Source organism: Vipera berus (assembly GCF_964194415.1).
Source record: "Vipera berus genome assembly, chromosome: 3".
Lineage (NCBI taxonomy): Eukaryota > Metazoa > Chordata > Lepidosauria > Squamata > Viperidae > Vipera > Vipera berus.
In genome coordinates, this window is record NC_138204.1 from 10508052 (window position 1) to 10521199 (window position 13148).

At 48.1% G+C, this 13148-nt stretch overlaps 1 protein-coding gene across 3 annotated transcripts in view; it reads right to left on the minus strand.

The window, feature by feature from the left end:
- Positions 1-13148, minus strand: part of OSBPL2 (oxysterol binding protein like 2) — a 76635-nt gene that overhangs the window by 31121 nt on the left and 32366 nt on the right. The window lies entirely within an intron of this gene.

Genomic DNA, 13148 nt, shown 5'->3' on the forward strand with positions numbered 1-13148 from the left:
ATATGAGGCATGTGTATATGCCATAAACTGAATTTTTTGTGCTACTCCAATATGGGGAAAACTTACATCCCATTTTTTTGTGTGTGCTTGGTTACTCTTATTCCTTTATACATACACCACTTACATACACCATCTAATACAGATAAGTTCTGTTCCTAGAGTCATTAGGACAGTTTATATCGGGGTTTTCCACACTTGTCAACTTTTAAAATGTGCGGGTTTGAAGTCTCACAATTCCCCAGCCTGCACACTTGTGCTGTTCTCCAAATAGCGCACACCATTCCCCAAATAGCACGCTGCTCTTGCAAAGCCGTGCAAAGAAATTCTCGGGCCTTTTAAAGCCTCACCAGAAGGCCGTGCCAAGGCAAAGCAATCTGGAGAACAGCGCATGCTATTTCAACAGACCAAGAAGCCTCGGGAAGATGCGAAGAAGTTAGCAAAGGTCAGTTGCAGATGGGGGTGGGGGTGGGGAGTTGGCAGGCCAGACGGCCAGAAAGCAGAGTGTGGCAGGCTGGCCGGGCAGTAGAGCGCAAGGTGGCAAGGTGGCCAGCAGGTTGAGCAGAGCAAAGCAAAAAGCACAGGACAGCAAAGCGAGTGGAGTCCAGGGCAGTGGGGTTGGCTGGAGTCTTGCACTGCTACCCTGGGAGACTGGCCACAGTATGGAGCTTGAAGTAGCTCCTTGGCAGTGGTGGCAGCATAACTAAAGCAGAGGCCCGGGAAAAGTGGTGGCCAGCTGAGATTGCTGAAGGCCTCTACTTCAGCCCCTGAGTTGCCACAGAGGAGTGCCACTGTGCAGTCCAGAGAAAGGGCAAAGATGCGGGCTGAAGCTCCCCAGCAGTCGTAAGTGCAGGGGGGGGGCTGCCAAATGCCCAAATCTTGATCACAAGTATTAAGTATCATTCGTAACTTCAAACGGCTGCTGAATGGAATGGCCATAACTTGAGGACTACCTGTACAAAATGATGGAAAAGGAGAAGTGTTCAGGTAAAAAGTGGCACAGCCACGGTGTGGCTGTATGCATATGGGTTGTTGTTGTTTTTTTCTTTAACATTAGATTTTTATCCCTCCTTTGTTTCATATAAACCAAAGGTGGCAAGCTGTCTCCTATTCTCCTCTGTGGTGGGCTGGGCTGAAAGAGGAACTGGTCCAAAGTCACCCAGTTAGCTTTCATGCGCAAGATAGCACTAGAACTCATAATCTCCTGGTGATTGGTCCAAAGTCACCCAGTTAGCTTTCACGCGTAAGACAGGACTAGAATTCTGAGTCTCCTGGTGATTGGTCCAAAGTCAACCAATCAGCTTTCATGCGCAAGACGGCACTAGAACTCCTGGTGCTTGGTCCAAAGTCACCCAGTTAGGCTTCATGCCTAAGGTGGGACTAGAACTCAGAGTCTCCTGGTGCTTGGTCCAAAGTCACCCAGTTAGGCTTCATGCCTAAGGTGGGACTAGAACTCAGGATCTCCTGGTGCTTGGTCCAAAGTCAACCAATCAGCTTTCATGCGCAAGATAGCACTATCTATCTATCTATCTATCTATCTATCTATCTATCTATCTATCTATCTATCTATCTATTTATTAAATTTGTATACCGCCCTTCTCCCGAAGGACTCAGGGCGGTGAACAGGGCAATACATATCAAAAACAAGATACAAAAATTAAAAACGATTAAACAAAATGCCCACGAATAAGTTAAAACACATTAAAAGTACGTTAAAACACATTAATAAAACCCAACCCCATCCCATCAGGCCAGGCCAGCTTGTTCGAAAAGGTAGGTTTTGAGATCGCGCCGGAAGGAGCGGAGGTCAGGCGCCATCCGGAGCTCGACCGGAAGATGGTTCCATAAATCCGGCACGCCCACAGAGAACGCCCTCCCCCTGGGGGCCACCAGTCGGCATTCTTTGACCGGTGGCACCCTGAGGAGGCCCTCTCTGTGGGAGCGTACTGGGTGGAGGGAAGTTGACGCCGGCCGCAGGTGCTCCCCAAGGTATTCCGGACCCATGCCATGTAGGGCTTTGTAGGTCATTACCAACACCTTGAATCTCACCCGGAAGACAACTGGAAGCCAATGCAGCTCACGGAGCAGAGGTGTAACATGGGAGTGTCGGGAAACTCCCAACAAAACTCTTGCGGCTGCATTCTGTACCAGCTGGAGCCTCCGAGTGGTCTTCAAGGGTAGCCCCATGTAGAGAGCGTTGCAGTAGTCCAGACGAGAGGTCACGAGCGCGTGAGTGACCGTACGTAAGGCATCCCGGTCTAGATAGGGCCGCAACTGGCGCACCAGGCGAACCTGGGCGAAGGCCCCCCTAGTCACAGCTACTATATGGTCTTCTAGAGAAAGCTGTGAATCTAGGAGGACTCCCAAGTTGCGAGCCCTATCTACGGGGGGTAATAACTCACCCCCCATAGAGAGAGATGGGATATCCTGAATATCCCGAGATGCCGGTACGCGCAGCCACTCGATCTTGTCAGGGTTGAGACGAAGCCTGTTCCTCCCCATCCAGACCCGAACCGCCTCCAGGCAGCGGGACATCACGTCGAGGGCATCACTGGGATGGTTTGGGGTCGAAATGAAAAGCTGGGTATCATCAGCATATTGATGATACCCAACTCCAAAACCACGAATGATCTCACCCAGCGGTTTCATGTAGATGTTGAGCAGGAGAGGCGAGAGGACCGACCCCTGAGGGACTCCACAAGCGAGAGGCCTCGCGGTCAACCTCTGCCCCCCTGCCAACACCGACTGCGAACATCCCAGGAGATAGGAGGAGAACCACTGAAGAACCGTGCCTCCCACTCCCAATCCCCTGAGACGCCGCAGCAAGATACCATGGTCGATGGTATCGAAAGCCGCTGAGAGGTCTAATAGGACTAGGACAGAGGAATATCCCCTGTCCCGAGCCCTCCAGAGATCATTCACCAGAGCGACCAATGCCGTCTCCGTGATGTACCCGGGCCTGAAGCCCGATTGATACAGGTCTAGATAATCCGCTTCATCCAGAACCAGAGGGAGCTGATGCGCCACCACACTCTCAACAACCTTCGCAAGAAAGCGAAGGTTGGAGACCGGACGAAAGTTATTTAATACAGCTGGGTCCAAGGCAGGCTTCTTGAGGAGAGGTCTCACCACCGCCTCCTTCAAGGCGGCGGGGAAACTACCCTCACTCAAAGAGGCAGATATAACTGCCTGGAACCAGCCTCGTGTCCCCTCCCAGGCTGCATAAGCCAGCCAGGAAGGGCACGGGTCCAATAAACATGTGGTGGAGCTCAGCCTCCCCATAATCCTGTCCACTTCCTCCGGAGTCACAGGATCGAACTCCTCCCAGATAACATTGAGTCAGACTCTGCCCAGTCGGAGTCCAAACCGGTCCGAATCCGAGCGATTTTGTCCAACAGATGTTGACTAAACTCCTCGGCACGCCCCTGCAAGGGTTCCTCACTCACCTCCTGATTAAGGAGGGAGCGGGTCACCCTAAACAGGGCGGCCGGGCGATTATCTGCGGACGCGATAAGGGTAGCGAAGTAATTAGACCTCGCCACCCTTATCGCTGCAAGATAAGACCTAATATGGGTTCTTAGTCGCAATCGGTCGGATTCAGATCGGCTGGACCTCCAACCGCTCTCCAGGCCCCGTCTCCGACGCTTCATCTCCCGGAGCTCCACGGAGAACCATGGAGCCCACTGGGATCCGCGCCGGGTCAGGGGCCGCAAGGGTACAACTCGGTCAAGTGCCTCCGTGGCCGTCCTTTCCCAGGCTTCCACTAAGGCATCTGCCGAGCTGTGAGCAGAGGAGGCAGGTGGGGGCCCCAGTGCTGCCTGGAACCTCTCAGGGTCCATTAAGCGCCTGGGGCGGAACCATCTAGTTGGCTCAACACACCCACGGTGGGGAGTGGCAAAATGGAAGACCAGCCGCAGGAGATGATGATCGGTCCATGACAGGGGCATAACAATTGGGGAGCCCCCACCAAGATCATCTAACCACCGTCCAGATAGAAAAACCAAATCCAGGGTGTGACCTCCCACATGAGTCGGTCCATGAATTACTTGCGTCAGGTCCATGGCCGTCATGGAAGCCATGAATTCCCGAGCTAACTCGGATGATCCTCCCAGGGATGGTAGATTGAAGTCACCCAAAACCATGAGTTTGGGGAACTCAATCACCAGCCCCGAGAGGATATCGAGAAGCTCAGGCAGGGCTGCTGCTGCACGACTAGGTGAAAGGTACACCAGCAGCAAGCCCAACTGCGCCCTAGGACCACACCTCAGTAAGAGAGAACTCATAATCTCCTGGTGATTGGTCCAAAGTCACCCAGTTAGCATTCATGCTTAAGGTGGGACTAGAACTGGTTTATAGGTCAGTGCCTTAAGTACTACATCAAGCTGCTTCCTTTATGTAATGTGTTTTCTAGACCAAACAGCTATAGTCCAGGCAGATGGCCCATAGGTCCCTTTTTTTCTCAGATATTTCTTGCCACAGGAAATGACATGCATCAGACCACAGGATGCTTGAATCACAATACGGGTAGTCCTCGACATACAACAGTTGATTTAGTGACCATTCAAAGTTACAACAGCACTGGAAAAAGTGACTGAAGACCATTTTTCATACTTATGACCACTGTAGCATCCCCATGGTCATGTGATTTACATTCAGATGCTTGACAACTGGCTCATATTTATGACGGTTGTAATGTCCCGGGGTCACGTGATCACCTTTTGTGACCTTTTGACAAGCAAAACCAATGGGGAAGCCAGATTCACTTAACAACCGTGTTACTAACTTGACAACTGCAGTAATTCATTTTGCAACTATGACCAGAACAATTGTAAAATGGGACAAAAGCCACTTAACACATTTTTTCACTTAGCAGCGTAGATTTGGGGCTCAGCTGTGGGCGTTAAGTCGAGGATTATCTGTAATGGCAACTGTCATTATTTCCAAAGAGAATTCTGAGCTACGAAACCTGCATGAGCCCCAGTGTCACTTCGGTGAAGGTTCAGACCTTCTGGTTTCGAAATGGCTTCTATTTCAGCGGGTGGAGGTGGTGGCTAGGAGATCCTTTGCCCACAGGCTCATTATCACTCACCTAGACTTCTGCAATGTGCTCCATATGGGACTGCCTCTAAAGCAGGGCTTTTCAATCAGTGGTATGGGCACCACCTGTGGTACACTGGCACCTGGCAGGTGGTACGCGACCATCCTAGAAAACTGGTAGCGGGGGAGGAAAATGAGCTGAACTGGTGGCAGCACCACACAAGCCTGAGCGAGAGACGACTGGCGCTGCAGGGCTGTCAGGGCTCAGCGGAAGTGCCAGGATCGGCGCCAGGCTCCAGCTGGAGCTCGGCGCTGATCCTGATGCTTCTGCTGAGCCCAGAAGAAGCGCCAATCAGCTAGAATGTTGCAGCATCTCCAGGGTCTTGTGATTTACATTCAGATGCTTGGCAACTGATTCATATTTATGATGGTCACAGTGTCCCAGGGTCATGTGAAATGACCAAAACCTGCTGCAACCACGCAGCAGACGAGGGGGGGGAGGAAATAAAAACCAAACACCCACCCCATCCCACCCCCGCTGCCAATCCTCAACAGAAATGCTCACAACAATGAAAACCTCGGACAGGAGGAAGAGCTCATCTGTGACTTGGGGGGGCATTTTTTTGCCATTGTAACTTTGAACAGTTCCTAAGCGAACTGTTGTAAGCCGAGGACTACCTGTACTTCACTTTTTCCCTTTTTTTTGTCATCAAGTTTTTGACACCTTGCTAGGTGACTGGTGGTACTCGGAAGTTGCCATATCCTAAAAGTGGTACAATGGGTGAAAAGGTTGAAAAGCCCTGCTCTAAAGACTACCTGAAAGCTGCAGTTATTACAACGTGTAGCAGCCCATTTGCTGGCACTTTGCACTGACAGCACATTTTACCTGGGCTTTTGAGTCCAGCACTGCATCCTAATAGGCAGGTCGATGCAATTCAAGGTAATGTTTTGACTACAAAGCTCTATTTGGTGTCATGTGTGATTACCTGCAAAACTGGCTTCTCTTGTCACAACCAAACAGAACATCACAATTGTCCTGGGGGGAAAAAATGTTTTGTACCTTACTTACTTGCTTCCATGAAAACAGGAGGGCCCGACACCGTGGAAGAACTATTTTTGATAGTGGGGCTAGTTTAATGATGATAATCTAACAACAATTAAAACAAAATCCTACGAGACACTAATAAAACCATTTGAAATAGTATATTAAAAAGGTTCAGAGGTCAAAAATGCCTCTTTGAAGGATCCACAGTATGTCCATAGAGGCAATGAGTTGCAACCTTCGATATGCCTAGGCAGCAGAATCTAATAAATCTGAAGGGCACCTAGCTGGGGAAGCTGATCTAGACGTTGCAAAAATTAACACTATTCTTTATATTCACTCTCAGTAGCTGGCAGTATTTGGAGTAAAAACCAATCACAGCGTAATTTCCACAAAGGTTTAATTTAATAGTATTTAATATTACAGCAGAACAAAAATGTATAGCTATTTTTCACATCTTTCCTGTAACTAAAGACTATCATTTTGTTCATACAAGAATTTAGATTATTGAAAACATACCAGAACTGGGTAACAACAAACCCAAACAAAATCTACCATGATTATTGTCATGTATTTATTTATTTATTTATTTATTTATTAGTTTTTATAAACCGCCCTTCTCCCGAGGGACTCGGGGCGGTGTACAGAGGAAGGAATGTATACAGATTGAACAATAAATAATAAGAAACACTAATGAAAACAAACTGGGACCCCAATTAACGCTATCATGCCAGGCCAGACTGCTGGAACAGGAAAGTTTTTAAGTCGCGACGGAAGGTACGGAGGTCAGGGGCCATCCGGATTTCGGTTGGTAAGCTGTTCCAGAGGGCTGGCGCACCCACTGAGAATGCCCTCCCCCTGGGGGCCACCAGCCGACATTCCTTGAGCGGTGGCACCCTGAGGAGGCCCTCTCTGTGGGAGCGCACAGGACGGTGGGGTGCTGACATTGGCAGAAGGTGCTCCCGTAGGTAGTCCGGACCCATGCCATGTAGGGCTTTGTATGTCATTGTTAGCACCTTGAACTTCACACGGAAGGCAACCGGAAGCCAGTGCAGCGCACGGAGGAGAGGTGTGATATGGGAGTATCGGGAGGCTCCCAAGAGTGTCCGTGCCGCCGCACTTTGCACCAGTTGAAGCTTCCGAGTGGATCTCAAGGGCAGCCCCATGTAGAGAGCGTTACAATAGTCTAGGCGAGAGGTCACAAGGGCATGGGTGACTGTACGTAAGGAATCCAGGTCCAGATAAGGCCGTAGTTGGCGAACTAGTCGAACCCGGGAGAAGGCCCCCTTGGTCACAGCTCCTATGTGGTCTTCATTTCATAAATTTTTGCTAGGACAAAAATATATTCTCTCGTAAATCCTTTCTCTCCCCCCCTCCCCTTCTCTCTCTCTGTATTCAAAGAGAAAATGCTTGGCTGAGAAAAAAGAATACAAGTAGGCCTCGACTTACAACCATTCATTTAGTGACTGTTCAAACTTACAATGGCACTGAAAAAAGTGACTTAGGACCATTTTTCACACTTACGACCGTTGCCTCATGTGATCGAAATTCAGATGCTTGGCAACTGGCATGTATTTATGACAGTTGCAGTGTGCCAGGGTCACGTGGGTCCTTCTGACAAGCAAAATCAATGGGGAAGCCAGATTCCTCTGACAACCATGTTAGTAACTTAACAGCTGACGGGTTCACTTAACCCCTGCAGCATGAAAGCTTGTAAAATGGGGCAAAACTCGCTTGACAAACGTCTTGCTTAGCAACATAAATCTCCGGCTCCATAACAGTCGTAAGTTAAGGGCTACCTGCATGATGGAAGGCACTCAAGTCAGTTAAAACGGTGACTTCTAGTCCCACGTTAGCCACATAGCCAGGTGACTGATCTTTGGCCAGCCACTCTCTCTTAGCCCTAGGAAAGAAGCAAGGGCAAGCCACTTCCAAAATCTTGCCCCATAAAACTGTAGGGCCTTTTTCAAGCAGTCACCAAGAGTCAACACTGACTTGAAGGTAGTAGCACACGAACAATTAATATAGCACTGTAAATAAGAGGGCACAGTGATTAGTACACTTTTGGCAACATACCCATGTTCTTCTTACTTTAGATGACAAGCTACCTAAGTAAAAATGTCCATAGTTTCTAAAGACCGAAAGGCAAACTAATATGCAAATGAGCTGCCTAAGTGGTTCAATTATTTCTACCATGTGGGTAACATCGGTTGAGAAGGAGAGAACAAGGTCCCAGGCAATCTGTCTCAGGTTAACAGCTCATGAATTATATGATGATGCTTACAGAGTTTACAAAAGCAAAGCGGGGATTAGAAGTTGCCATATTTTAATACGCTATAGCAAAAAGAATGTTAAATGTAAATAGCCTTGGTGGAGCAGTGGGCTAATGCCTCCTTAAGTAACACCAGCTGCCTGCAATTAGTGCAGGTCCGCATCCCACCAGGCTCAAGGTTGACTAGGCCTTCCATCCTTCCGAGGTAGGTAAAATGAGGACCCAGATTGATGGGGGCAATTAAGCTGACTTTGTAATAATGCCGCTTGGGGTGTGTGTGAAAGCCCTAATAAGCAGGCATACAGTATACATAGAATGAAGGCTACTGCTAAGCTTGTAAGCCGCCCTGAGTCTTTGGAGAAGGGCGGGATATAAATGGAATTTAAAAAAATGTGCATTTCATATTTATTTTGCATATGGAACTGAGGTATGACTATCCAGGAAGGACATGGAAGGACAGACAACCACCAAATTAAAGCAGTCTTTTTCAACTCTGGATAGGATGTAGTGAGATTTTAGCCAGTGCAGAAACTATATCTAGTTGTAATCTTAATACACCTAGAGGAACCTTTCTGACATAGAACAATCCAGCCAAAGTTTAGTTCTTTATCTGCTTACACCATATTGACAGAAACTTACCAAATTAAACCTGCATAGACTACAGATTAATCTATTACTCTATAGATCACTTATTATCTATACAGGTAGTCCTTGACTCACAACAGTTCATTTAATGATCGTTCAAAGTTAACAACAGCACTGGGGAAAAAATGGCTTATGACTATTTTTCACAGTTACAACTTTTGCAGCATCCCCAAGGTCATGTGATCAAAATTCAGATGCCTTGCAACTGGTTCCCAATGGCCACTGCTGTGTCCCAAGGTCATGTGGTCCCTTTTTGCGACCTTCTGACAAGCAAAGTCACTGGGGGAGCCAGATTCAATTAACAACTGGGTTACTAACTGAACAACTGCGGCAATTCATGTAAACAACTGTGGCAGGAAATGTCTTCAAATGGGGCAAAACGTACCTAAACAAACGTCTCAATTAACAACAGAAACGTTGGGCTGAATTGTGGCTGTAAGTCAGACTCTTTTTGTTGTTAGCTGCGAAGTTGTGTCCGACCCATCGCGACCCCATGGACAACGTTCCTCCAGGCCTTCCTGTCCTCTACCATCTTCTGGAGTCCATTTAAGCTCACACCTACTGCTTCAGTGACTCCATCCAGCCACCTCATTCTCGGTCGTCCCCTTCTTCTCTTGCCTTCAACCTTTCCCAGCATTAGGCTCTTCTCCAGTGAGTCCTTCCTTCTCATTAGGTGGCCAAAGTATTTGAGTTTCAGCTTCAGGATCTGGCCTTCTAAAGAGCAGTCAGGGTTGATCTCCTCTAGGACTGACCGGTTTGATCGCCTTGCAGTTCAAGGGACTCGCAGGAGTCTTCTCCAGCACCATAGTTCAAAGGCCTCAATTCTTTGGCGCTCAGCCTTTCTTATGGTCCAACTTTCACAGCCATACATTGCAAAAATCGAAGACTACCTGTACTCTACAAACTTATGATGTAGGTTTGGGAAAAACTATCCTAACTCTCTTCCTCTGTCTGCAGTCCAGCCCTGGCCTGTATGGTGTCTTGTCTCACTGCCCTCCATGGAGTGTGCTACCTCTTTCCTGGGAAATTGACTGACAGTTTCCTCCCAAGGACCCTGACCTGATGTAACCTCCCCATCACAAGCCTCTCACTGATGACTCATACCTGGCCCATCACAAGAGCCTCACTTGACACACCCACACTTGAAGCCCTTACAAACAGAAGATCACTGACACTGACATCCCCCCTAAACTTAGCTGAAGATGTTACCTAGCCCGGTAACGAAACGTTCGGAAACCAACCCACGTGCTCGGAGGACGGACCTTCACCCTCACCCTAGACCCGAGCTGCAGATGTTCACCACTCTTGCAAATTGACTCTTCGCTATCATACCGCTTCCCCCTTCAGAGACACAATCCATCACCCTACTCTGGAGGAACCCGTGAATCAATATTCAGGAGCTCGGGGATCCCACCCGTAAAAATTATAAAAACAAGAACATTTCACAACATGGCTTTACAACAGTGACCACAAGAGCGAAAACAGTAGGTGGGCAGCTGAGTTGTGGCTCATCAGAAGTCCCACCGCAACAAGCACGAGGTTGTGAGTTCTTTTCCCAATCCCAATCTACAGATCATGGGGTTAGGAAGAGCTGTCCTGAATCATGCTTTAAAAGTCATCAAAAACACGTGAAATGATTTGTCTTATGAAAGACTTTCACTTTCTTCTCTATTTGCATAAGAGGTTCAGAGCACTCTAGGCATATGAGTAAATATATACAATCAGCTGGTACTGTGTATTTTCCTAAGAAGTATTAGATCATATCAGTGCAGCCTTAGGAACAAAAGTACGTTCCAAGACATAACCAGAAGACTTAATGCAACAGGCAAAGATTTTAATGAAATACATAAAATTCTCTTTTAGGGAAGCCTTTCCATTGTTTCGAACCTTTTCATAGTAGATTCTACCGGTCCAATTATGCCCCTATTCAGTTCTGATCCATGACCAAGTATGAATATCACCCTGGTTTATCACATACTGTATATAAATCTCCTGACACAACCTATACACAAAACTAGTGAGTATCTCGGTTTAAATAATTTCTGATGCAACACAGGAGAAATATTAGCACATTTACTGTACAATAGCTGGATTTAATAAGGATAGGATCAGCTCCTGCTATAGAAATTTCACAACTGGTGTTCATGACATGTATGACCACACACATTTTTGCTCTACAATATGCTCAAACCAGAAAATCAGTTTCCGCTTCAAACTGCTTAGTTTTCAATAGTGAATATCAGTTTTTCACAATTTGAAGTTCTCCAGATTTATTGAATTATACTATGCGGTGTAAATCAGATGGAGGCATGTACAAATTCTGACTATTTTAAGTAAAGAACATTACATGTGGATCACACATTTTACAAGTTTAAATACTTCTAATGTTAAAAAAACAAAGCAGGCTATAATATAGGGGTCTTCAAACTTGGCTCTTTTATGACTTGTGGACTTCAACTCCCAGAATTCCTCAGCCAGGCACGCTGGCTGAGGAATTCTGGAAGTTGAAGTCCACAAGTCATAAAAGGGCCAAGTTTGAAGACCCCTGCTATAATACAATAGCAATAGCACTCTCTATTTATTTATTTATTTATTTTTGGGACTTATATGCCCCCCTATCTCCCGAAGGACTCAGGGCGGCTAACAACAATAAAAACAACAATACAAAAGTTAAGAGAAATTAAATAAACAGCCCCAAAATAAATTAACTAAACAATTAAAAATTAAAACATTTTAAAAACCCGTCATCAGTCCAGGTCAGCCTGATGAAAAAGGAAAGTTTTGAGGTCGCGGCGAAAGGACCGGAGATCCGGGGCCATCCGGAGCTCAAGGGGGAGTTGGTTCCACATGGCTGGCTCTCCCACAGAGAAGGCCCTCCCCCTGGGTGTCGCCAGCCGACATTGTCTAGCCGACGGCACCCTGAGGAGGCCCTCTCTGTGTGAACGCACTGGGCGATGGGAAGTCGTCCCCGGCAACAGACGGTCCTGCAAATATCCCGGGCCTGGGCCATGTAGGGCTTTAAAGGTAAGTACCAGCACCTTAAATCTCACCCGGAAGACAACCGGTAACCAATGCAGCTCACGCAGGAGGGGTGTAATATGGGAGTATCGGGATGCTCCCATCACTACCCGCGCGGCCGCATTCTGCACCAGCTGGAGCCTCCGGGTGGTCTTCAAGGGCAGCCCCATGTAGAGAGCATTGCAGTAATCTAACCGGGAGGTAACGAGTGCATGAGTAACCGTACGTAGGGCATCTCGGTCCAGATAGGGGTGCAACTGGCGCACCAGGCGAACCTGGGCAAATGCCCCCCTGGCCACGACTCCAATATGATCTTCAAAACTGAGTCGTAAGTACAGGAGGACGCCTAAATTGCGTGCCCTATCAACGGGAGGTAACACCTCTCCTCCCATAACCAAAGATGGAACCTCTTAGACAAGTTGAGATGCCGGTACGTCTTGGCCGGGTTGAGCTGGAGCCTGTTCTTCCCCATCCAAATCCGTACCGCTTCCAGGCAACGGGACATCACATCGAGGGCATCGCTGGGTTGGTTCGGGATGGAGATAAAAAGCTGGGTATCATCAGCATATTGATGATACCTCACCCCGAAACCATGGATGATCTCACCCAGCGGCTTCATATAGATGTTAAACAGGAGGGGCGAGAGTACCGACCCCTGAGGCACCCCACAACTAAGGGGCCTAGGGGTTGACCTCTGCCCTCCTGCCAACACCGTCTGCGAACGGCCCAAGAGGTAGGAGAACCACCGTAAAACGGTGCCTCCCACTCCCAACCCCTCAAGACATCGCAGCAAGATACTATGGTCGATTGTATCAAAAGCTGCTGAGAGGTCTAAAAGGACCAGGACAGAGGAATAACCCGTCTCGGGCCCACCAGAGATCATCCACCAGCGCGACCAATGCCGTCTCCGTGCTGTACCCGGGCCTGAAACCCGATTGGTATGGATCCAGATACTCAGTTTCCTCCAGGACCAAAGGGAGCTGCCGTGCCACCACGCTCTCAACAACCTTCGCAAGGAAGCGAAGGTTGGAGACAGGATGAAAGTTATTTAAAATAGCTGGGTCCAAGGCAGGTTTCTTGAGGAGGGGCCTTACCACCGCCTCTTTCAAGGCAGCAGGGAAGCACCCCTCACTCAAG